We start from the raw sequence: 24,269 nt of genomic DNA on the forward strand, positions 1-24,269 counted from the left end.
AACATTAAAAAAAAATCCCATTCAGCTCGCAATAATCCCATTTATTCACAGTTGGTAGTGTTCCCGCAAATAACTATCATGTTATTACATGTGGAACAGTTAGTTTGGTACATTTTTAATAGAAAATGAATTAACTACTGAATAAATGTACATGAATCTAATATAGTATTTAATTTCAAATGAGATTTTTTGGTTATTTTTGTGTGGGTATTGCTATATATTATTAACATTTTAGATTTGATGTACTACCTTTGGGTCAGTCTGCAGAGGATGCTTTGTGAGCACCATCATGTTGTCCACTCTCTGCACCAGGTCACACTTCACCTTAAAACCGCTGTCCTTTCGCCTCTCATTAGACGTACGTTTTCCAGAGGTCATCTCATCTGAACTCTGAACTTGGCATTTCAGGGTTGAAGATGCCGGCACTACTCACTTGCCTCACCGTGCACGGAGATAATACCGAAATGAGATGCGACCGATTCTCTTTCATGAAGACATTTCAACAAAAGAGGTCGTATCCAGTGACGGTGTCTGCTCGTTAAACGACGTCACTGATTAGTCAACACACACTTCAGTTGTGTGCAGACGAGTGTCTTTGGCTCTTTGACGACACAATCGTCTGATTTGAATACAAATACAAAGCTGTCGTCGCTGAGCAAACAAACAAACTGGCCTCTGCTGTAGGTACGGAGGCATGTTGACTCAGATGTGCCCGCATTAGGCTTTATTGCTTTATTCACAAGGGATTTGAATTAATCATTGGTGTGGGTGTGTGTCTGTTTGAGTGAGTGTGTGTCCTTATAAAGGTATCTCAGTGAGGACTAAACCATAGGGAGTGAGGACATTTTGGCTGGTCGTCATGTTCTGTCACCTCTTAAAATGGCTTTTTGAGGGTTTTGACCAGGTTTCAGGATTAGGTTTAGAATAGGGTTTAGATTAGGATTAAGACAAGGGTTAGGCATACAATTGTGACAGTGAGGGCTGAAACTAGGGTTAGGTTTAGAATTGGGTTTAATGTTAGGTTAAGGATTAGGATTAGGCACATAGGTGTGATGGTTAAGGTTCAGGTAAAGGACTAGGTTATGTATTATGAGGTCAAAAAACGTAACTTTAAAGGTTTTTTTTTTAAAGGGTTAAGAGCTGGTTTTCGGGTTCGGTTTAGAGTTGGGTTTAGGGTTAGGTTATAGGGGTGAGGGTTTGGCGCTTGCGTGTGATGGTTAAAGTTCGGGTAAAGGGCTAGGTGATGCATTATGTCCTCACTACGAAACATTATGTGTGTGTACTTGTATTTATATCTTTGTGAGGGCCAAAAATGTACAAACCTGTCTTTGTGGGGAAATTTTGTCTGGGTCCAACAAATTTAAAGGCTTTTAAAGACCTGGTTTTAAGGGTCGGGGTTAGGCACTTAGGTGTGATGGTTAAGGATAGGGTAAGGGCCTAGGGAATGCAATATGTCGATGAATGTGTCCTCAGTAAGATATAAAAACAAGTTTGCACAGTAAGCTGCATGTATGCTGTTAATACACCACAAGCCATATTCTGGTAAATGTTAAAATAGAGTGACAGGAACATTTGTTATTAAAAATAAATGAATAGCAAGAATAGCAGGGTAAAAAATCCGACATAAACATCTTCTGAAGCTTCTTCAGGCTCTTCTGAAGCCAAATATCTCTGTCTCAATATAAATCAAACTGGCAGGCAGACACAACGTAGACAAATCCACACGGTATGTGAGTATGACCTGGATCTTATTGCCATTGTATGTGTGGAATCTGACTTTTATTTTCCAAACTCTGTGTAGTTACACATGAAAAAAATAGGACAAAATTTAACAAATAAATTAAACTAGTTAATCCCAGAGATTGGTTTGAAGGCACAGATGAGCAGCAGGAGACATTTATCAAACAAATCTCTTGGAACTGGTGGATTTATTTACTCAACAGAGTATTATATAGTGTTTGTGATTAGGAATGTTATTTTGTGCACATTTGTATGTTTATTTTTATTTTTTTTAAAGTAATTTTAAGTGTTCCTACCATGACCACTTTCTTGTGTGTCTTCCTCCTCCCTGTGTCAGGTGGGCGTGTCTCAATCCTGGTGCTTCTCCACACCTGCATTTAATCCTTTCATCAGCTCACTACATAAAAGCACAACCTGAACAATATTGGATAAAAATTAAATGGAAGAGCATGTTTTAGAGTTATCTTATCACTTCACATTGTGTCTTTTATGTTTTATTCTATACAGCACTTTGGTCCACTGTGGTTGATTTAAAAGTGCTGGATTTGATGGGAAGAGCAGTATCTATCATCTTTTTCTGGTTTTGTAGCTGTTCAGTGAACAAATGCAAACAAATAAAGCTCACAGTTATTTTTCTGATATAGCCTAAAAATGCTTCCCGGGGTCTGGTATTTAATGTCATGGTCTTCAAATGTGGCCCTGTACTGCGTCCGTTAGTCCCTCCTCCCCCCCAGTGGCAGCGGGTGGTTGGTGGTAATTGCTACAGTGAGAGCTGGATCAGTGGAGCTCCTCTAATCAATAAAGTCTTCATCAGTCATTTCCCCTGATGATTCTCCCTCATTTCTCCTTTAATTGTTCTTTTTCATCAAACAAGGCCTGTGCCATAAGTGTGTGTTTGTGTGTGTGTGTATGTTTGTGCGCTCCAGTCCTCTCTCAATGGACTGCGGCTAACAGATTGCTAATGGAAGTTTGGGGCTGCAAAACTGCAGAGGGAACCTTTGCCTAGACTGTGACCTCGACGAGACACGGATTACTGTTGATCCAGGATCTGGATTCCCCAGGATGCTGAGCACGACCACTGACTCAAATAAAGACCTGAACATGTTTGTGAGACGGAGCAGCTGAGTCGTATTCTTTAGTTTTGCATCTTCAAGGACAGTCACAGATTTTGAAATGATAATCAAGCAGTATAGAAAAAAATGACCATCTGAGCCCTATTAAGCTCCTCTGATGCATCTCATAAAGGGTCAATTCACTCAAAATGCAGAAAACCACTTTCACAATTCAAATGTGTGGACACATTTTGATTATATTTGTCTATTTCACCAGATATCAACCTTTTCATATTTTGCTGATGAAAATATTACATGTAATGTAATATTTTCTTTGAAAACTAGAGGTGCAGGGATGTTTATGTGTTGCTGCTGAATAATTGGGATGAAAAAAACCCTGAAAATGTTTTGCAAATTTGAGTGAACAAAATTCAGAGGCAGCAGGTTTCACTCAGGTCAAAATCTACCATAAAATTATTGGGGGGGTTTATGGGTGTGCAATCACCCAATATTGCTAAATCTAACACAATGGACTTTTTAACAGTTACCTTAGTAGTTTGACTGGTGTTTTCCTTCTCCTAGAGTAGCTATCTATTGTTTCATAAAGAAAAAATTATATTTTAAATTTCATAATCTATTTCTTTACTAAACTCATAATGTGTCACTCAGTGCTCATATATATAGTTGCCCTCTGATGCCCTGTAACCTTCATCCTCAGACTGTTTTTAGCCCATGACAGCCAAAGAATCGGAAATGATTGGGGTATAATTGTTTTCCTTTAGCACTTATTGCCCCTTCTGTGCTAGTAAAACGGTGTGGGTCCTCTCTCCTCCCCAAGGGGGGGAGGAGTCACTTGCTTTCATAAGGCGTCTTTCCTGTCTGTCTGGCTCCGCAGGCATCACCGCTCATGTGGAGCATCAGCAATCATGAAGGTGGCCTGGGGGGCTGACAATAAAAAATAAAATGCCAATTGTGAGAGTGTCTTTCAGGTAAATACACTTCATAGCGGTGGCATCACATTGCACGTCCCACAAAGCTAAAATTTAGAGTTTTTGTCATTTCTTTCATCTCTAAATTTTGGTTTACTGGTTTAAAAAGAAGAATGGAATCATTTATATCAATATATTTTACATTTGTTATCCGAACAGTGGCACTGAGCACACTGGTGCTCTTAGTAAGTAACCCGCCAAATTTGAAACCTGTCAAGTGACCCATAAGACAGTTATGTGATTAATAGTTCCTGCATTTTTAGATGGATTATCTTTAACTCCTCAGGTCAGGACTCAGCTGTCTACCCACAGACACCAACATATCGTGCTGATGTGTTTCTGCTTAACAGCTGATGCACAGTATATATAAATCATATCCAAATGTAACAACAAGAAGGCAGTTAAGGGTGCATTCACACCAGCTCTTCTAAATCGAATCCTCGTTCATTTGCTCGGAAAGTCTTGTTCGTTTGGGTAGGTGTGCATGCGCAACCGCACTCTGATCCGCACCAAAGAAGCCAACTCTGGTCTCGCATCAAGTCAACCAAATGCAGGAAGCGGACTGCAACGCAGGGCATTGTGGGTAAACACAACCAAAACATACAAACGTGTAGAACGTGTGCTGGGAGAAATGCCTGAACCCATTTTTGCAGCCTATGTGTCGTATGTATTCGCATAAAACAATGTTTTGCTCTTATGTGGAGGAAACAGAAGTTGTACTGCATTAACCAACAGATGAGTGACTTTTCTTGTTCATTGTTCTCTTGTCTACTCCTTCAGTAATTGTTGATGCAGCACCGCAGAGTCTAGCGGACTATTAGGTGTGAAAACGACCTAAGACAATAGACATCTGTACTTGAGTTTAGGTTCAGTTCAGTCACAAAGAAAAAAAAGTTTTTTGATTACCTTGACATGTTTCGACCACTTTCGAAAACTTGAAATCAGCCATATTTCTTGCATATTACATCATAACTCCATGATGTTTTGACATGACCGTCAAACAGGCCGGGTGGGTCTGGCACTGAGTAGTTCCTGCATGGTGCAAAAAGAAAACAGAAAAAGGAAAACATCATGGACTGGGAAAAGGCCAAAGTCATCAGCTCTGAAAGTAATAAACATCAAGGATCAGGAGATCGAGATCCAGAAACAGGCCCCATCAACCATCGAGCCAGCAACCTGTTGGGAAAATAAAGTTAAAGTATATCACCCAGAAGACAGTATGAATCTTTTTGGATTGATATCTCTACATACGTCTGCATTTTCATACCATCATCCTGTTTTAAAAATGTTTTGTAACGTCTCAGCAGCTGAGGGGTAAAAATCTTTAGCGTCCTGTCTGTGAACTACGTAAAAAATGTCACGTCTGCCAATGATTTTATTTTGTTTTAGCCTGAGGGGTGAAGAGCGGTCTGTGTGAAGAGAGCATGACAGGAATGCTGCACACACGAAACAGTGTAACGTGAGGAGTTCACACATGTGGTTCCATGGTGTAATGGTTAGCACTCTGGACTCTGAATCCAGCGATCCGAGTTCAAATCTCGGTGGAACCTGGTTTTGTAAGAACCTTTGGGCTAAAAAATCTGTTTGCCACTAATGTGGGACCTGGTTATTAGTTGATTATTTCACTGTATGAAGCTTGTAAAATGAACCTAATGACCTAGTGTATATGTAGTTATCAGACAGATCAACTAAATAAAACTAAGGCCAGAAAAAGGCATAATTTAGGACCCCATGACCACCAGGCCACCAGGGGGCCCCATAGAGCATTTCATTAACTTACTGTTTTATTTTATTTGTTTGTGCATGACAAAAATAGTGAGTCTTTTGCACATATTAAATAGTTTACAAACGTTCTTAACATATTGTTACTAAATCTTGTTACATTTACATTTCTTTATTTATGCATTATTTTATTGTCACCTTTTAGTATTGTGCCATATGAAGGATGAAGAGATAATCAACACGAGACCATTCTTCTGATTTTGCTACCACTTGACAGTGACAGCTGTGCAAAAAAAAAAACATTTGGCAAAGTGACTGTTGAACTGATACGAGCAGTGTTATTGGGTAGTGGTGAGAGGCACAACAGGCCAAAAAAATAAATGGCTGTACCGTTTTTAATCGATGAAGCCTGTATTTCAATATAACACGTTTCTGATTTTATGACTTAATACAATAAATGTCTTACATAAAGAATCTTTTTAACCTTATTGATCTGATTTCACCCCAGCTGTAACAGGACAGAGTTGGGGCTGAAAACAGAGAGTGCCAAAATAGAGTTTGAGGTCATTGTGCATGTAACCAATCACTGGTGTCTCATAATTCCCCGATATACTAATTATGCTTCATAAATGCACATCGTCATCAACAACCCCGAAGGAGACAATACAGTTTATTACAAATCTGATGATTATTTTTCTGAAAATTTGACAATTATCATTTATTTTCTTATATTGATGTTAAAAAATTGTGAAAACTACTCACCTTTTAGGTTTTTCTGTGTACACAGCTAATTTTACCCTCACAGAACAAACACATGGGACTGGATGAATGCTGCAGTGGCACGCTGCCAATACAATAAATACGCTCTTGATGAATCTGTCCTATATTATGATTCATGGAACCTTTAGGGTTGTTGACTTACAGGGCTTTATTGAGAAAATTAGATTTGAGTTGTCTAACAGTCGGGCCACTCATCTCCTCAGTAAACTGCCGTAGATTGCGTCGCCATGGGTTTTATCGACATATCCCATTACTGAACTCTTCACGTTTTATGACCATTTCCATAAATTCTGCCTGGGACCATCTCTGCTCTCGGTGGGGCTGATGAAAAGATCATCTCGGGGGTTGTCGTTTGACGCTTCAGTACCCTTTCACACACACACACACACACACTGATATCTATACACACTATGAGCCATGTGGCTCACTCCTCTCACTCCCTTTCCATCCTATGATCAGTGATGGAAATGATTCAGACGTCAGGGGAGAGGACGCAGGGTGTTGAATGAGTTTACAGATGATGGGAGTCTCAGTTCAGGTCAATCTGTATTTACAGCTCAATCACTTAACGGAGCAGGCCTCTCTATTAGACCTCCACCAATCTGGCTGCGTGACAGTCGGCGGCGGACAGGGCAGCGTGAGGGACAAGGAGGGCAAACGATAAGACCTCTGGGACACAGAGAGGACTCAGGGGGGCGGCAGCTCCATTTTCCTCCCATTGTCATCCCACTATTAATCAATTAATGGCAGACATTCAGTTTTTGATAAATTAGGGTCCATGTCCTTCATCAAAAAAGACTGGGGCTGGTGTGGCGTACACCGTTAGATAGACTGCCGACTCATACTTGTCATGATTGGCGCATCGTATGATGAGTTGTCGTTTAAATTGGAATTAGTGCAGCATAAAAATGACATACAAAATAAATAAATAATTTAAAGACTGATTAAAAAAAAAGCAGGACACAATTTCCAAAAGGTGAAATATTTTTTTTTTACTTGTTTTCTTTTGTATAAGACTGAGGTTTCCTTTTAACTGACATCTTACCTGCAGAACAGACGTCAAAAAATATATTTTATTTATTTTTTGTTTGTTTTTTAATAAAATCTTTAAAAAAGAGTGAGTTAGAAGTACTAAACATCCATTAATAAGTTAATGAAAGAACTCTATTATCAGAGTCTTGGTATTTTAACACTGTGATACCTTGTTACTTTTACCATTTAAGCATTTATTTACTTAACATATTTATTCTGTTTTCCTGTCTAAGCAGCTTTGAACTATTACTGACTACACACATTAATTATACTGTATAAATGTTTGTTTTGTATGGAAGAAACCGTCGTATTTTAAAGTGTTACAAAGACATCAGACAGAGGTTACATATTAGACTGAAGCTCAGTACATTGTAGTCCGTTTGCCTTGACTTAAAGTATATGAAAACACTGTGTTCTTGCTTTAGATTCGGCTCAGGCGAGAGTTACATCATGTCCTGTTCTTTGTTGAATGTCAAACAGACAATTTCAGAGTCTCAAAGACTGTAAAGGGTGAACTCTGTCATTTTAAACAAAACCTCTAAGCGGAAACATGGCATTTTAACAAACTTCTGAGACCTGTTTTCAAAGGCTGACGTTCAGTTACACGTCTGGTACATGGCGTAATGAGCTGTTTGTGATTTTCTGTGTCAGAAGAGGGAGCTGTGTCCTCAGAGATCTCAAACCTGAATTTCCATCAAGGCAGTTTGGCTTCAAGTTAAAACACAAATGACAAAGGAAAATAATGAGACGCAATTCTGATTATTTCCACATGAATAACACAAATCACTTTTTTCAAAAAAGTATTGGCTCCGACAAAGAATAAACAAAAAGGAGATGGACATAATTTACACAAAGACAGTCCACAGGACTTTGAGGAATTTCTCATTTTAACCACATTATTAATGCCATTTCAGAAATTAAAAAAGTAACCACAGCTTTTCAAACACGTCTGAAATCTCACTGGGGATCTGCATGTCTTCCAAATTTAATTAAATAAGAAAATTACAGTGTCCAAAAGTATGAGGAATGTGAAAGATTATAAAAGATTTTTATATATGCAACATAATAAAAACTAATAAATCAGAATCAGAACACTTAACACAGTAATCCCCCGGAGGAAATTGGGTGTGTTTATATTTGAATTAAAATAACACTAAGTTGAGAAAATAAGGAATAAGATTAGGAAAACAAAACATGAGCAACCTGAAAATAAGTGACAGGATTATGAATCAACATATTATAATCTGCTAAAACTCTATATTAACATTACTAACTATAAGCTGTAGCTGTGCATTAGTGGATCATCACTTCTGCACATATAAAAGTGAAATGGTGCCATCTGCTGGCGTAGCTCTGTAATGAGACCGTTTACATGATTTTTATGACAGGGATCATTTTTTATTACAGTCACCAGATTTCGACTTGACAAACTCCGCGTTACTCAAAGCCATGAAACTCCACCAAAATGTCGCTGAAACGTGTGCAACGGATTTGCACATTTGTGTCAGGGGGACGGCCACTGGACATCTTCATTGTCACCAGCTGCACAGTTTGTTCCCTCAAGCTGAGGACACCAAGGCGGCCCTGATGGAAAGGTCAGGACGGGGTTATCAGAGGACATCGACACACACACGCCCTTTCAGCTGTTTGTTAAACATGAGCAGTGCTACTCTGTGAGGGAGTTAAAGGAAGACGGACTGTCAAATTGTTGCCTTAGCTGAACACACACACACACACACAAGCAGCTGCCGTGATGAACTGAGCCGTGTTCCTCTCCGTTCTGCGTCATCTCTGTTTTCCCATGAAGGCTCTGTCCAGGTTCAAAGCCATCGGGAGTGTTTGACTAAATATCCCAGACAGCTGTCTCTGAGGCAGGGTGTTTAATAATCATCGCTGGGCTTATTGGTTGGGTTATGGCTTCTCAAATTTCCTGTCCTTCTGCCAGATATGCATCCAGACAGCTTGTTTTACACGAGCCACGGTGCAATCGAATGGCATTACGGGGAGGGATGTTACATTAACTGCGAATGCACGGCGTCATTATGTACATTATTGCACTCAAACACAATTTGCGAGGTGTTTTTTATTTGCTCGACACCAGATGCAGAAGCTGTGGATCGCTGCATAAACAGTGATGTGCAAACCTGTTTATGCATTTCTGCTCTGCTCTCTCCGTCGCCCTCGGTGTGTTTTTTTAAACTCTGAAGAGTCAGAGTGGCATTAGAGATTATTTAACTAAGTCAGCAACTTGCTTATTTTGTGTAATTTCCCTAACACATGGAGACCATCAGCTCTATTAGTACCATTACGCAGCCTTTCAACATAATAGTATAACCACTTTGCTTGGAGAAAGTCAATTTCGGTGTCTTATTTTGAGGGGTTCTTGTAGGTGGAGGGAGTCTGTATCAGATTACTAGAGGCTCAGGGTGCTTGAGGATGGACTGACCTCAGAGAATTACAGCTATTTTCCAAATGTGAGTTTATTTGTTTTGTTTGCCTCTCTCCTCTCTCTCCCCAGATTTTTCTTTTCTTCTTCTCTTCCCTTCTGACCTCTCACCTGACTCCTGTTACTGCTCATTTCCAGAAATGTTGGATCTGGATCCGTTTGCTGCTCCAAGACACCCACAGTCTCACCTCGTCTCTTCCTCATTATGTCCACCTGGAAGACAGTTGACATTCCCTTGGATTGACTTTCCTCACTTATGTTACAAAGAGTAGCACACAGTCTTCTGATATCAATTCAGATCAATCAGATGTCTAAAGGAGTGTAAGGAGAAAGAATCCTTTCACTGTTGCTCGTGAAGGTTTTTCCAATGTTTGTCCTTGTAGACTGCAGTCGTGTGTTTACTATCCTTAATAGCTAGAAAGCTTTTCCTCGTAATGTCAAAGTGTTCTCTGGAATAGGAAAGGAAAAGTTAATCAGGAAGTTGAAGAAGACGTCAATTCAAAACACTTTATTTGTCTCCGAGGGGGCAATTAAAAGGCACAGAGAACACCACACAGGACACAGACAGGACATGATGAGACATCCAAACAAGGGTAAACATAAAACACCAATGTAAATACTGTCCGCGGTGACCGATCACAACTGAAGTGCTGAAGGTAAGATAAAGAGGTGTCTGTGAGGGGAACGGTTTAAAGACAGGCTACGAAGCTGGAGTGTAGGGAAGGGTCAGAGCTCAGATGTTGTTTTTTAACTGGAAGGTTGTGGGTTAAATTCCTGGCTCTGCTAGTCTGTGTCCTTGAGCAAGATACTTAACCTATGTTGCAGTGTGTGAATGAGTGAATGCAGTAACAAAGTATTTGTTCTTTGTTACATTACAACACTGAGTATGATACAAAGAAGTGCACGCAAAAATTTCAGGAAGTGAATTCTACTGCTCATTAACCCAGTTTAACAGAATAAAAGCTTCTTGTCCCCGCCCACCCTTGCGCTGCTGCTGTATACACACAAACGCTCCCTTGGTCATGGCTGACAGCCGTGCACGTTTTCAGACGACTGACGCAGCATAAACATAATAAAAACCAAACAGAGGCAGAATAATAGCATTATCACCATGTTACACACTGCAGCTTTAAATCAAAGGTCTCAGGACAGAGGATTTAATGTTGTCCAGGTTGTGAAGCATTTAAAGAATGTCATCACCATGTCTCAGACTTCAGAGATCCCTAAGTATTTCATGTGGACATTGTTTGTGGCTAACATGGGAGACTGCTTTTCCCATCATCATTTCATTGTTTAGACTGACATCAACACATTCTGTCAGTTGATGTTTCCCAGGCTGAGGAAAAGAAGAAGAAAAAAACGTTAAACACGTCAAAGCAATTCAGCAGGTTTTCTTATCTAAGCGGAGTTTGCATGGAGGTAAAGGTAAACCCATGTGCCAGCATTTGTCTCACACACACACAAACACCCGCGATAAAAACTTGTCACGAACAGTTAGAACACAACGATGAGTGGTTCATTAAAACTGGGTGATTTATAGTCGTAATTAATTCCTCACAGATATGAAGTCTTGCTTATTATCTTTCAGCGTCACCTGAGTTAACAGTGTTAGTCTGTTGGTCAGGAGCCAAACTTGTTTTGCGCGGGAGTAACTTTTCTTAGATCACCAAATAAAATCACTCTCACTGAAAATCATTTGAGTTATAAGTGAAAGCATGACATTGTGGCCTCTCTGAGATTCAATAGCAGTGAGCAAGTAATACTCTTCAGCTCTGAGCTGTAAATGGTCTGAATAAAAAAAGATAATTTAAACATTTATTTTCCTAAATAAATCCAAAAATGCATGTTGCTATATGATGAATTCTATGTATGGATGGCTTGATACCACATTTGTGCCTGATAATCATCACTGTATCAGTTTGATACAATTTCTTTACAAAATTATTCTTGTATGTTTTGCTTTTTTTTGTGATGCGATTTTGGATCATATCAGAATTTACATTTTTCCTTTCACTTATATCCTATCCAGTGATTTTGACCAGATCCTGATAGTGATGCTGAATATTGTATCAATGGATATTGTTTTTTTTGTATGTATGTTTAATTGTATTACGCTATTCCTTTTATACAGATACAGTGTGTATTGTATATAGAAATATAAAAAATCAAGTAAATGATAAACCACACCTGGTGTTCAACCTGTGGGTGGTCATTGTGCTTAAACTCTATATGGGTGGTTCTTAACATTTTTGTCAAATTATACATGAGGAAAATCCACATTGGATCAAAACTTGGTCCTCACCTTGTTTTTGACTAGACACATGCTAAAAACTAAAGAAAAAAATGCTTATTTAAAAGTAAAATTAAGCAACATTTATTGAAGTTGCATGTTGCAGCTGAATATCCCCCCTACGTAGCCTTCAGTTAGCATCGAAACTCAAACGATGCTTATTTTGTTCATTTATTGTAAAAACATGGTGGTCCAAAGTGGCAGCCTCCATTGCGCTGACCCAAACTAAAACCAGAAAAAAAAAAAAAAGTATAATTATGTTATCTTCAATTTCTGGCCAGCTAAATAAACGTTTTACACACTGGACCTTTAACACTGCAATAATATAAACCGTAAATCCACACCAGCATAGATGATTTATTTAATAAATGAACAAAGGTGTTTACATTTTGACTGTCTTTAATGCTGTGTCCTCCACCCCAACACTTCCAGATACTTTAAGTGCTGGCTTCCTGTATTGTTGTGTCAACAGTCAGCCACAGGGTCTCAGACCGCTGTGCCAGCAAGACCGCACGCACGCAAGCCACATGGACACAGACATGGCAAAGTAACGACTGTTGAGAAGAGTCTAAGAATGGAATGTGAATGTTTGGCTTTTGTTTAGTTTTCTCTGCCATTATAATTATAATCCCAAAAGATATGTATATGTAAAAGTCACTGAACATTATAAGTCCAAAAAAATGGGTACACAAAAGACACAGAAGGTGGGGCTGTGTCAGCTCACTGAATGAACAGGTTATTTTCTGCTTTCTAAATGAGAGGCTTCGTATGTGTCTCTTTATCCCGGCTGATTTGTTTTGATTGTCGTCTGTAAAACTGCGTGTAGTGCATTCCATTTGCCTCAAACCTGGGGAATGACATCACACAGTTTCCACTTCACAAGTCAGGTTTTTCTGTAATTAAAGGCCCAGTGTGTAATAATTATTCAGTACTTGTACATGGCATTAGAAAAATAAAGAAATTATTGTATGTGTTATTGTACAAAACACTAGGTCGAAATACCTGCTAGTAATAAAAGAAGCCAAAAATAAAAATGTGATTAAAAACATGGCAAAATCCAGGTTGGTACTTATTCAACACTATGCTCTGTTTAAAGAATTGGACATTTTTAAGTTGATGGGTGGTAGGAAGACTCTGAATGCTAACAACTAGCTGCATGCAAAACTGTTAATTGCCTGATACTTACAAGAAAAAATGTGGTGTTTTACCCCCTTGTTGAGCAGAGAGAGACACATCTCAATTATTAAATAAATTCCCCACTAGTACTTGTATACTGGGACAAAGACATAAGTCCAATTAAAAGGCATAAGCTACAACCATAGCTTTACTTCCCTGTTAGCGTAGTTAGCTTCATAAAACAAGCCTCTTGCCTGAAGTACACACATACTTTTGAGTAATATAATGTTAGCATTACTGCTAGGTTCGCTAACCAGCAAGCTAATCTTTTCAGAGAAACATAAAAATGCCATAGCCACAAAGACTAGTTGGACAGAAGGATGTTTATGACTCACTTTAAACACAAAAAAGACAAAAGTGCTAAAAGGAAAACAACAAAGCTTTCAGGCCATTGATGCTTGGAGCTGTCATCTTGAATTATGAACTCAGGGCATGAGGAGCTGTAACTTAACAAGGAATTACAATTTAGGGGGCTGCTCCCACCCGTAACTAGGAAATTAGGACCTCCGAGTAGGCTACAAGTGGAACACACTATTATACAGCGATCAGATCAAAATCTTTAGTCAGCTGTTAATGACAGGGCCTTTGTCACTGCGATAATGACAGCCCTGAGGCTATAGTGTACACAGACAGCCAGACAGACAGTGGTAGAACTTGATTCTGTGGTATCGTTACTTGATGACACATGGCAGTCTGCCAAAAAGTGGCGTGTGTCAACACAAACCTGGAGAAAAAACACACTTAGATGTAGAAATGTTACTTTTACTGCACAGCCCATGACATTCACTAAGTTATACCTGGAAGGGACAACATAAAACTCTGTCGTACGCAAAGTGAATGTACAGTACATTGTGTTCCCTCGTGGATTTACAGTGTGTGTTTCTCCTTGAAGCATATTGAACTCACAGGGATGTCAGTCACTAAGTTTCTGTGCAAATCAAGTCACAGTTGTAGGTCAACTATGCCGTTTAATTGGACTACTGTTCTTGCTCGGGGATACAAGCACTACAAAATTGTCTGCCTCCGCAACACTAGATGGTGATATGCCCCCTTTTTGCTTGTTAGTATTAGGCATTTTCTGGTTGGCCTATTACATCTCAAACAAAAACAACTTTAGCTGTTGGTACCACAATGAGCATAATTTACTGTCTTTTAACCATCCATTAACTTCAACTTGCACTGGATTTTGCCTTGTTTTTCTGTAAACTGTTGTTTTTTTGTATGTATACAAGTGTCTTCTCTTATTTCCTGTCAAACCCCGGGATGGAATTGTGACCAGCTAAACGTATACCTAACTCAACTCCAAATTCAAATTAGTACAATTTCAGTTGGTCTATTATGTTTACATGTGTTTTAAAGGTCCGATTTTAGTCGGACTAAAGCCATGTTTCCATTCCATTCTTTGGTACCCTTCCCTTGGGGTACCAGCGTATAATGGTACGGCTTGACGTCTTGTTGAGACAAACAGCCACAAGACAAACCGAGCAGGAAATAGAGCTGCTGGATGTTCTCCTTTGTCGTCTGCTGTGTCGTGTTTAATATCGTCATTTGTTGTCTTTGCACCGGTACAACAATGCTACACGGCCACAGTCCACACCCCACCTACCAAGTAAAGGTACTACGAAAACACAGGACTTAACCAGTCCAAAACAAACCATACCATGATGAAAACAGTAGTACATATTTATTGGATTCTTTTGGAACATACTGATGTTGTGTCAAAGCATGAGAGCAAGACCATAGCAAACCCCACTTCCATCATCATTTCTGCATCAAAATGACCCCAGTGCCATGTGTGAGCATATTCCTTCAAACACACTGATCTTTGATTTGTTGGTGGGGGTTATCCTTTGTATCATCTTGTTCTCATAACCTACCACGTTCCTCTGACCCCTGCAGCTCTCAGCTTTTAACACCATCCCAACCCCTTCCCTACGCCCCATCATCTCCCACTGCAGACTTGACTCATGCACCCCAGGGGCCACCCAATGTGAAAAAGTCAGACACCCCACCCCCACATTTACTTGCCCATGACCCCATAAGACCACAACAGGAACCACATTCTTTCCTTTGTGACCGGTCTTTCATCCTTCTGCACTGTCGGGGCACCAGAAATAACCTGCGCGGAGCATTGTGCGGCCAAAAACAGGGTCTTTTGTTTAGGTCATGCCACAACGTGCTGATAAAGTAAACACACAGTTCTTTTCGCATTTTCCGTCTCTTTGGATCACTTGACGTCTTTGTGAATTTGTCGGACTGAGAGGTGACGCTGACCTGATCTAGTCTTCAAAAAACTATAATGATATAATTGTTTAGTAAGCGTGAGAAAAGTTAAGGAGTGTCCGTGCATCTTTCTTCGTTTTTCAAAACTGATGTAACTGTGTGTGCTGAACACACCTGCGAAGGTTCCACAACAGTAAAGGTCGAGCCTTGTAGCGATTTAGAAGTCAGACGCATGCAGCTGCCACTCCTGTTGACCCAGAGGCAGCAGCAGCAGCAGTAGTAGTTTCTGTAGCAGCAGCAAAAGTCAGGCAGAGTGAGACAGGATCTGACAGGACAAGACAGTACGAGGTGTGGTGTGTTTATCTTTTCATAAGGCTTCCTTCATTACACGCACACTTCCTGCAATACAAATAACTTCTTAGAATTGTGGTAAAAATTGACCTATTTTTGCTTTCTGTTTGCATGTGTAAGGATTATGTGTATGGCCATTAAAGACATACATGATATTTAATCTTCTTTGTTGTTAATTGTCAGCTACAAAGTGCAAAACTGTGCACCACATTGTGGACTACTTTAACCCCAGGGATTAATAAAGTATATTTTTCTGATTCACCAGTAGGAAGAGGGTAATAACATACGAGTGAAGTTACTTATGAGACCATGTCATGTTGGAGCTCTTTTGAGGCTCAGATTGCTCTCCTGTCGCAGAAATGCCAGACTAGTGGTGTAGACTACTACAGTACATGTGTTTGCCCGGTATTGACTTCAAAGGGGACAGGATCTCCATATTACCAATTAAAAACGCACAATGATAAGTATCTACACTTCTTTTGCAGAATCCAAGCAAGGTGTATCAGCCCCTCATTCATTGTGCTGGTATCATTTTTAATGTATAGAACAGTATATTCACTACAGTGGTGTGCCAGACCACTATTAACTCAGATTTTATCTTCTGAGGGCTTTTTCGACAAAGACTGGTCTTTCTTTGAAAGTAAATCTGGAGAGTCACCTTGGTTCTTTGAACCACTGGTGGCCATCTTGCTTGCACCAACACGACTCGGCTGCACGCCATTCATAGCTCATTATTGTACTACCTGTGTTTACTACTGCGTTCAAGCAAACTCCAGACACATGAACCTGAAGGGGTTTTCAGGAGCCCTCATTGAAACACATATATACATACATATATACATATATATGTACTGCATATACTATATACCTCCCCCACAAAGAGTTATTCATAATTATTGCCACGTCAAGATGGACTGCTGAGTATAGAACAGCTGTCTCCCTGTCGTCTCAGTCGAACAAAAAAAAATAAAACCTGACCACATAACAGTTTTGTCCACCTCCCACTGGCTTCCTGTCCAGTTCAGGGTTGATTTTAAGATTAAAACCTTGTTTAAGTGTTTTCAAATGTTCCTAGGAAAAGGTGCACAACCAGAGGTGACCGAGCCTTTGGAATGGTTTACCTTGTCATGTAAGAGCAGCCCAGACTCTAGAAACTTAAGTCCCTACTAGAATCACTTAGCTTCTTTCTTATGTAACACCATACCCATGTGACTGTTCTAATTCATCACTCTGGGCGGGTTCTGTGTCCTTTTAGTTTTGTTTTGTGGTGCCGAATCAACTTAAAATAACTGTCACAATAATACTTATTTTAAACCCAATCAATATGTATAATAAATTGCAATTATCACTCACACACAGTACTAAAAATAACTCAAGTGTATTACACACAACACAAGTTTAGCACTTGTTAAATGTTCCCATATATTCACAGATCTTTCAGAAACATTTACATATTCTTGAAATAAAAAAACAGTTCAATGCCCAAACCAATGACTATATTCACACCATACTTAAATTCTAAACAGTCTTTGAAATAAAAAACAATGCGGGCCAGAATCGATGCTCGGGTTCAGTGAGTTAAAAACTCAGTGACCGCGTCACTCAGATAAGTAAAATAAAAATAAATAACTGTATGTACAATTAGGTTACTCACACTGTCAATCCTCTGTGGTGTGTGTGTAGGTGATGGGAGGGGAGTAGGGAGGTTATGGATGGATGACGATGAGGGAAACAGAAAACCCGTGACCGCGGCCTTGACCCACGTAGCTTCTCACTCACAGCCGATACCTGCCGCTCACCGCTCCGAGGGCTAACAAGGTCCAAGAAGTTCATTCTGGTCCTGTACTCTGGCGAACACACATACATGTCCCTTAACCAGTCATATCGACAGTCTATGCGCTTCCATGAGCTTATTCCGAGTTCACATAGCAAACTAACAATAGCACACAATTAGCAAAACCAGTAACGTGAGGCTACAATAGCTTAACATTTGTAAAACAACCGTTAGCATGCTAGCGCGAGCTAATCACATAGCATCATTACTAGCAGTAACACAGTCCGTGATTACCACATTATAAACATTTACCTTCTGTATGCTTTTGTATGTTCATGTACCGTTGACAAATTCTGCATCTATAGTGGCAAGAGAACAATACTCTTACAGCATTACAGCAAATCACCTATGTTGTCTTTCTGACGTTCTTCTTCTTTTCTGAGCTTTAATGGCGGTTGGCAAACAACGATTTGGTGCATTACCGCCACCATCTGGTATGGAGTGTGGATCGAAATGTCAATCCTACGGATTGATTACTAAAAATTGAAGAAAAATAAATAAATAAATAAATACATAATAATTATATATATATAAATATGCATGTCCCACCAATTGACCAATTGACAAGCTTTACAGAAATGAATGACACAATGAAAGGAAATAGTTACAAATAATATTACAAACATATGAATCACAGTCAAATGTACCTTTTTAATGAAAATAACTTATTTATTATTTATTTATTTATTTGTTGAACAGATAAACTTATTTACAACCTAATGTTATTTTAGACCGGGCTACACTTATTTCATAATATTATCTATTTCTATATTTATTTTGTACTTTGACTTATTTCACCTATTTCTGCTGTGGATTTGTTGTGCCTGCGCAGCACTTTGGTCAACTGAGGTCGTTTTAAATGTGCTATATAAATAACGTTGACACTGACACTGACCATATATCTATACATACAATATATAGATACATGTGAGTACTTTAAAACGTCGCCTGAGGTCACATGACTCACAATCAGTACACAAAAGTAAACACATGGACGAGACAAGAATATTTACAGAGTGAGGAGACCTCCGGCCAATAAACATTTCAAAAGGACAGGAATAAGAGATACCACTTTCTCATCAACTCAACTCATAAACATCAAAAAGTCAGACGACCTAATTGAATTTCTCATGATCAAGCATTAGTTTAACTGGATTATCCTAACATTTGAGTGTGTGTCAAACCAGGTCAGTCGAGTGCACGAGTTAGACAGACTTCTCTTTTTTATATTTATTGAGCACAGCTATTTGTGGAAAAAAGAAGGTGATAGGGGCTGGGAGAGAGCTGGAGCAGATGGAGCATGGAAACCTTACACCATGAGGATGACAGGACCTGTCCTGACCTGAGGTTTACAGCAGGACACAGTGAATGATCAACCTACTGTCTTTCAACTCACCAGAAAAACAAATGAGGGATTACCCCGATGTGATCTTTGACTCATGAATTATAGCCTAAAGTTGGAACTATGCAGGGGAAACCTCCTTTTAGAGTTTCACAAAAGAAGGAAGAGTAATGTTTGTTTTCATCCTGGATCACTCCCTCTCTCATAAACTCACAATTTCCATGTGAACACTGAATACCTTTTCCCTGACTGACTGACAGTCTCTGTTGCACAATCGTCTTCTGTAATCCACAGGGTCTTGTGTCACTAACTGGATGTTGTTTAGGTAATTCTAAGCATAACATACAGTAATATATATATTAAAGTCTATAAAAGTCATCTACAAAAACCAGCTGTGTCACAAGTCTGGAGCCCATCCAGCACTGAATCATCGATGAAATAATGACAAAGGAAAACACAGAATAAAATCTGTAAACCTGTCACTGCTGTCATTAATCTATGATCGCACCATGGTAACTGTAAAGTCACGCTCATCAATATTTTTACAACAATTGCTCAGAATGTGCAAAGTGGAAGGTGGTGGCCAAAGCGATGAACTCACACATAGAATGGTGTTTCTTTGCCAAGGATAACGCCCTATTTCACCATGAGAGGGGGGGAATAAATTGGTTTAGAAGTTTTTGAGTAATCCTGATGAAAGACAACCAAATAGCAATGAAAGCGTTACCTCCCCGAAAGATTTTCTATTGGGGCTTTTCCTTTATGCAATTCTAGCATGACTTAGCTCGTTTCAAGAGATCGTACCTGGTACCTGGTGCTTTTTTTGGTACGATTGGAAACACTGATCTTAATCACTGGAGCCTGTATAGATGCTGTATTCATATGGAATTTGCTGTGGTCAACTTTCCATGTCATTATTAAAATTTCATGCATTCTAGTTGAACACAGGAATAGACTCGGCAACTCACAGGCTGCTAGCTGAAGGTGAAGCATCTGGTTTTCCTTCCACAGAATCTCTTCACCTCCTGGACTCAATTATTTTGATGCATACGTGATGTTCAATTCCTGTTTACGCGGGCTGTTTTGTGAACAATTCGGTCTGACGTGCTGGCACTCCATCGTCGCATTTTCCACCTTTACTGAATCAAGTAAAGAGTATTGATATGCATTCATCAGGTGACCATGTTGTTTTTGTGCTCTTGTCCATTAAAAAAGGGACATGAACATGCACTTCTCTCACATTCTTTACCAGATCACCCGCCACATCAGCTGTCTCAATGGTTGGCCGCCTTCCAAACTATGATGCATGGGAGTGAGTTTCCCCAAACGACCTGTAGATGAAATCCCTTGAATAGGAAGAAGCGCTCAGTAAATATTTAGGTAGAGCTAAATTACAGATGTGCAAATATTACAAGGCAGATCGACTCATGTTTGAGCGTTAATCTCTCCAAACAGAAAGCACATCAAGTGCGTTCCACCTTTATGTTGCTATGGCTCCACTGTTTTAAGTGGCGAGACGATGGGAGAGCAGAGCAGAGACGGGCCATGTGACGCAGATTTGAAAGCACTTTGCGGCCACTTTTGGCAGCTGGAAACACCGCTATAGCGTCTATGGTATGCAGGGGGGGGGGAGATAAAATAGAATGAGAGAAAAGAAGGAAATTGCTTCAAATGAAACACTTTTATGTTGTGAGAGCAGAGATGGTTCCGCGAGGGGCTCAGATTGGCGTGCACATATCTGCCATTCTTCCTCAGTGAAGGATATTAGAGGACAGGAAAGCAGAACTGATAATCTCCCCCGCTGGAGGAGGTCAAACTGGGCGTGTGGTGCTGTTGGAGAGCGATGGGAAAACATCAATTATGGCACTTTTTTATGGAAAGCCAATTTTCCAAACAAATGCAAAACCCGAAATAAGACACAGCTGCACAGGCAATTCACATGTGAGGTTTTGCTCTATTAACACCAAGACCTCTTTTGTTTGTTTTTCTCAAGAGTTATGATGAAAGGAAGCACAGGAGTTAGTGGGGAAAACACACACACACACACACACACACACACACACTGAGAGAGTGAGTGAGTGAGTGAGTGAGAGAGAGAGAGAGAGAGAGCAGTAATAGTGACTAATGCTGAAAACAGAAACTGGAGCTCAAAGCTCATAAAGCTCCTTCCTCCTACTCTCCTGACACCCAATTAATCTGTCCCCGACGCCCTGTTCTCTGCAGGTCCACCCATGAACACAAGCCTTTTCACATCGCACCATTTGTGCACAGGTTATGCAACCGTGTGTTATTGCAGTCGGCCTGGATGTCATAAGCTGTCATTAGCTGACAAGAAGAAGTTCATTGTTATCCGCGTGTTATCCTGCGATTAACTGGCATAAAAGTGCTCGTCCGAACACCCACAGCTACTGCCATTCATCTGTCGTTCTGGTGAAACGGATCGCATTAAAAACCAGTCACATTACCATAAATCCCTTTGTTGTGATTGAACTTAATTTCAGTGCCTACGAGCTGTATTTACATGTAATGTTTGCAAGATTAAATGCATCAATCCAGTGCTTTAAAATCCAGAGCTCGTGCGCACATACCTGACATTACCACGGACTGTTTTCCACACATTTTGTGGCCTCATCTCCTCCACATCTGCGCACAGATGTTGTCATAAGAGATACTCACCGACTCCACGTTGGCGCTGTGAGTAGATGTGACCTTGTTCGAGGTTGGCAAATGTTTCCCGACATGTTTTCATCACCTGGCAAATGCAAATACAAACCAGGACTATTTTAGAATCTGCTGTGGGAAAGTCTGACACCGCTGAGCCATCTGCTTTAACTTTAATGTTGACTTCTTTCTTTTTTTTAAAACACAATACTCACACGCCCATATTTGAGTTGTGGGTCTCTGCATTAGTGGTTCAAATCTAAAGGCCACAGAGCAGTTGTGTAGAACTGCATCATAGTAGGTGATGGAGGACAAAGCTAAATAGATGTTTCTGTAGTAAAATTGTGACACAGAATTGACCGAATAGCTTCTTAATAATTGATAAATATAATAAAATGTTTATATTTAGAGCCCGAGGACACACGCAGTGGTACGAGGAAAAAGACATTTTCATTTTTGAGGTTCTAAACGTTGGTGAAAATGGACGTAAATTGGCACGTAAATCAGAACTGGTGACAAATTTGACAAAATAAGGGAAACACATGTGGCACAAAATGGCTCAGTAACGCCCCCCAAAGGTGAAACCTGTTAGGACAAAGCTGAAACCATGTTGCACCAAATTCCACGAAACTTGGTGGGAACACGTCACAGCTCAAGACAAACAAAAAAGTCTTGAGACGGGAAGATTTGCACATTTTGTAAATGAATGAACCCGTCTGAACACGTTAATTGCACCAACATAAAGAATGTTTTAAAAAAAGAATTTGTACTGGACACATCAAAGGTGAAAGTTATGAAAAGGTCTCACAGATTCAAAAAGGCGTGGCCACGGCAACCATCAGAAGTTTGCCGAATTTACCCGCCGTTTTGCCACGAAACAGGAAGTAACTTTGCAGTACATGATTGATCGATCTGCTTGAGACTTTGCATGTGATATGAGACTCAACCAGAAAACATGAAGCACATGAAAAACTGGGTCAGGGACACAGCAGGGGGCGGCTGCGAGGGGCCTGCACAATGCTCCTTGTTTTCTGGTGACAGGTGACACATAATTTCAAGATAAACATTAGGCTAAGTGTCTTAAATCATCAAAGCAAAAATCCTTGTCCTGCAGCTGTGCACAGAGTTTGAACCGATGTGTGTCACAAGCATCAAAGACAGCAGTCTCACTGCCAGTATGTCTGGAAGCCAGCTCTCTTGCTGCCTTGCTGTGTTTTTTTGTCTCCGTGTCTGGCAGCAGTACCAGTAAATGAGCTGACTTGTATCTCACGCCTCATGCCAAGTTATGTTTTGCCTGCTGACTTTTTCTCCTGTTTCTCCTCCTCCTTATATTCCCCCCCCCCTCCCTCCTCCCTCCTCCCCCCGCCGGAGTTTTCCTCTTTCATGTCATTGTTTGTTTACATTCGCAGCATGGGGAAATCACAGACACAGGAAGATGCAGCCAGGGACAAGGCTGCTCTCTCCTTCTTCTGCGGCCTTTCCTTCCCCTTTTTATTCCTCGCCGAAACACAGGCGGCTGGCCATGTTCGCTTGGGGTTTCAAACTTGCGTCTGTGTTGGGGGTCCCTGGAGTGCAACTGCGCCATAATAGCCGGGTGGAGTGGGCTGGCGAGTGCATGAATAGCAGGCTATGGGGCTTTCCAAACCCAAACTCCTTACAAGGTCTTTGTAAACTACATTGTGCTGAATTTACCCAGATTTACTCCAGCTGACGAACCGTGTAGCCTTTAATGACGAAAGTTGACAAAGGTTTTGTGGCACAAGTGGTAAAAACTTACAAAGGAGGATTTGTTTGAATTTCAGCCATTTGTGTTTGATTGCTGCATTCTTGGTTCAGGCCTTGATTCAACTCTCCCTCCTATTTCACAACTCTTCTCTGTCTGGTTTCCTCTTTTCTCACAGACAGAAGTGGAAGCGGAGAATGTGCACGTCGATCTGATGGAGTGGCTGTGGTATGTCTTCATGTCACTGCCTACAGTATGCATGTACAGTATATGTCCTTGTGCATGTGCCGCACTCTCTGTCCGTGCTCCGGTACGGGGAGTGGTCCACGATAACGCCATGAACCTTCAAGGGAAGCTGATAAATCGGAGCACCGGTGACAGCTTGACTTCCTCCCCTCGGAGTGGACTTTGCTCCTTAACCTTGCGAGAGAACTGGCACGTGCTCCGGAGAGGAGACAACAGACAGCTCGGTGATGGGGAACAGAGAAAAGCAGGAGAGACCCCTGATCTCTGCTACGTCCCCTTGCACTCCCCTCATCCCTTCATCTTACTGATTATGAGTGTATGTCAAAAAAGGGGAGTGACTTTAAAAAAAAAAAAAAGAACAGGAGGAAACATCTAAATCATAGACAAGTATGAAGGGCATCAAATGACTCACTCCGTACGATACACAAACACAGACTGACTCCTACACACCGACTGCTCTGTTTGATCATTGGAAGGCGTACACACACACACACACACACACACAAACAGTAAAGAACCAGGGCACTCACTGTGCAAACAGAGGAAGAGGCCTTTCTCTTTTGTCACAGACATGGAAATCTACAGGGAGGTAGAAATAACACACACCAGCCGTGTCTCTGCTGACACAAAGAGCTCTATTGTCCTCTCCGACTTTCTCATTT

At 40.4% G+C, this 24,269-nt stretch overlaps 1 long non-coding RNA gene and 1 other non-coding gene across 3 annotated transcripts; one reads left to right on the forward strand and one right to left on the reverse strand.

Annotated features, from left to right (window-relative positions):
- Positions 1–4,684: 4,684 nt before the first annotated feature.
- LOC131473595 (uncharacterized) lies at positions 4,685–18,022 on the reverse strand. 2 transcript variants are annotated; one of them, XR_009242195.1, is made up of 4 exons: positions 17,888–18,022; positions 17,456–17,648; positions 9,873–9,974; positions 4,685–4,813 (listed from the first exon to the last, which is right to left on the reverse strand). It is a non-coding gene; the product is annotated as an uncharacterized LOC131473595 (long non-coding RNA). The 2 variants fall into 2 exon arrangements; XR_009242194.1 differs by lacking the exon at positions 4,685–4,813 and adding an exon at positions 7,318–8,899.
- Positions 5,260–5,331, forward strand: trnaq-cug (transfer RNA glutamine (anticodon CUG)). The gene has a single exon. It is a non-coding gene; the product is annotated as a tRNA-Gln (tRNA).
- Positions 18,023–24,269: the final 6,247 nt, after the last annotated feature.

This window comes from Solea solea, chromosome 15, assembly GCF_958295425.1.
Source record: "Solea solea chromosome 15, fSolSol10.1, whole genome shotgun sequence".
NCBI lineage: Eukaryota > Metazoa > Chordata > Actinopteri > Pleuronectiformes > Soleidae > Solea > Solea solea.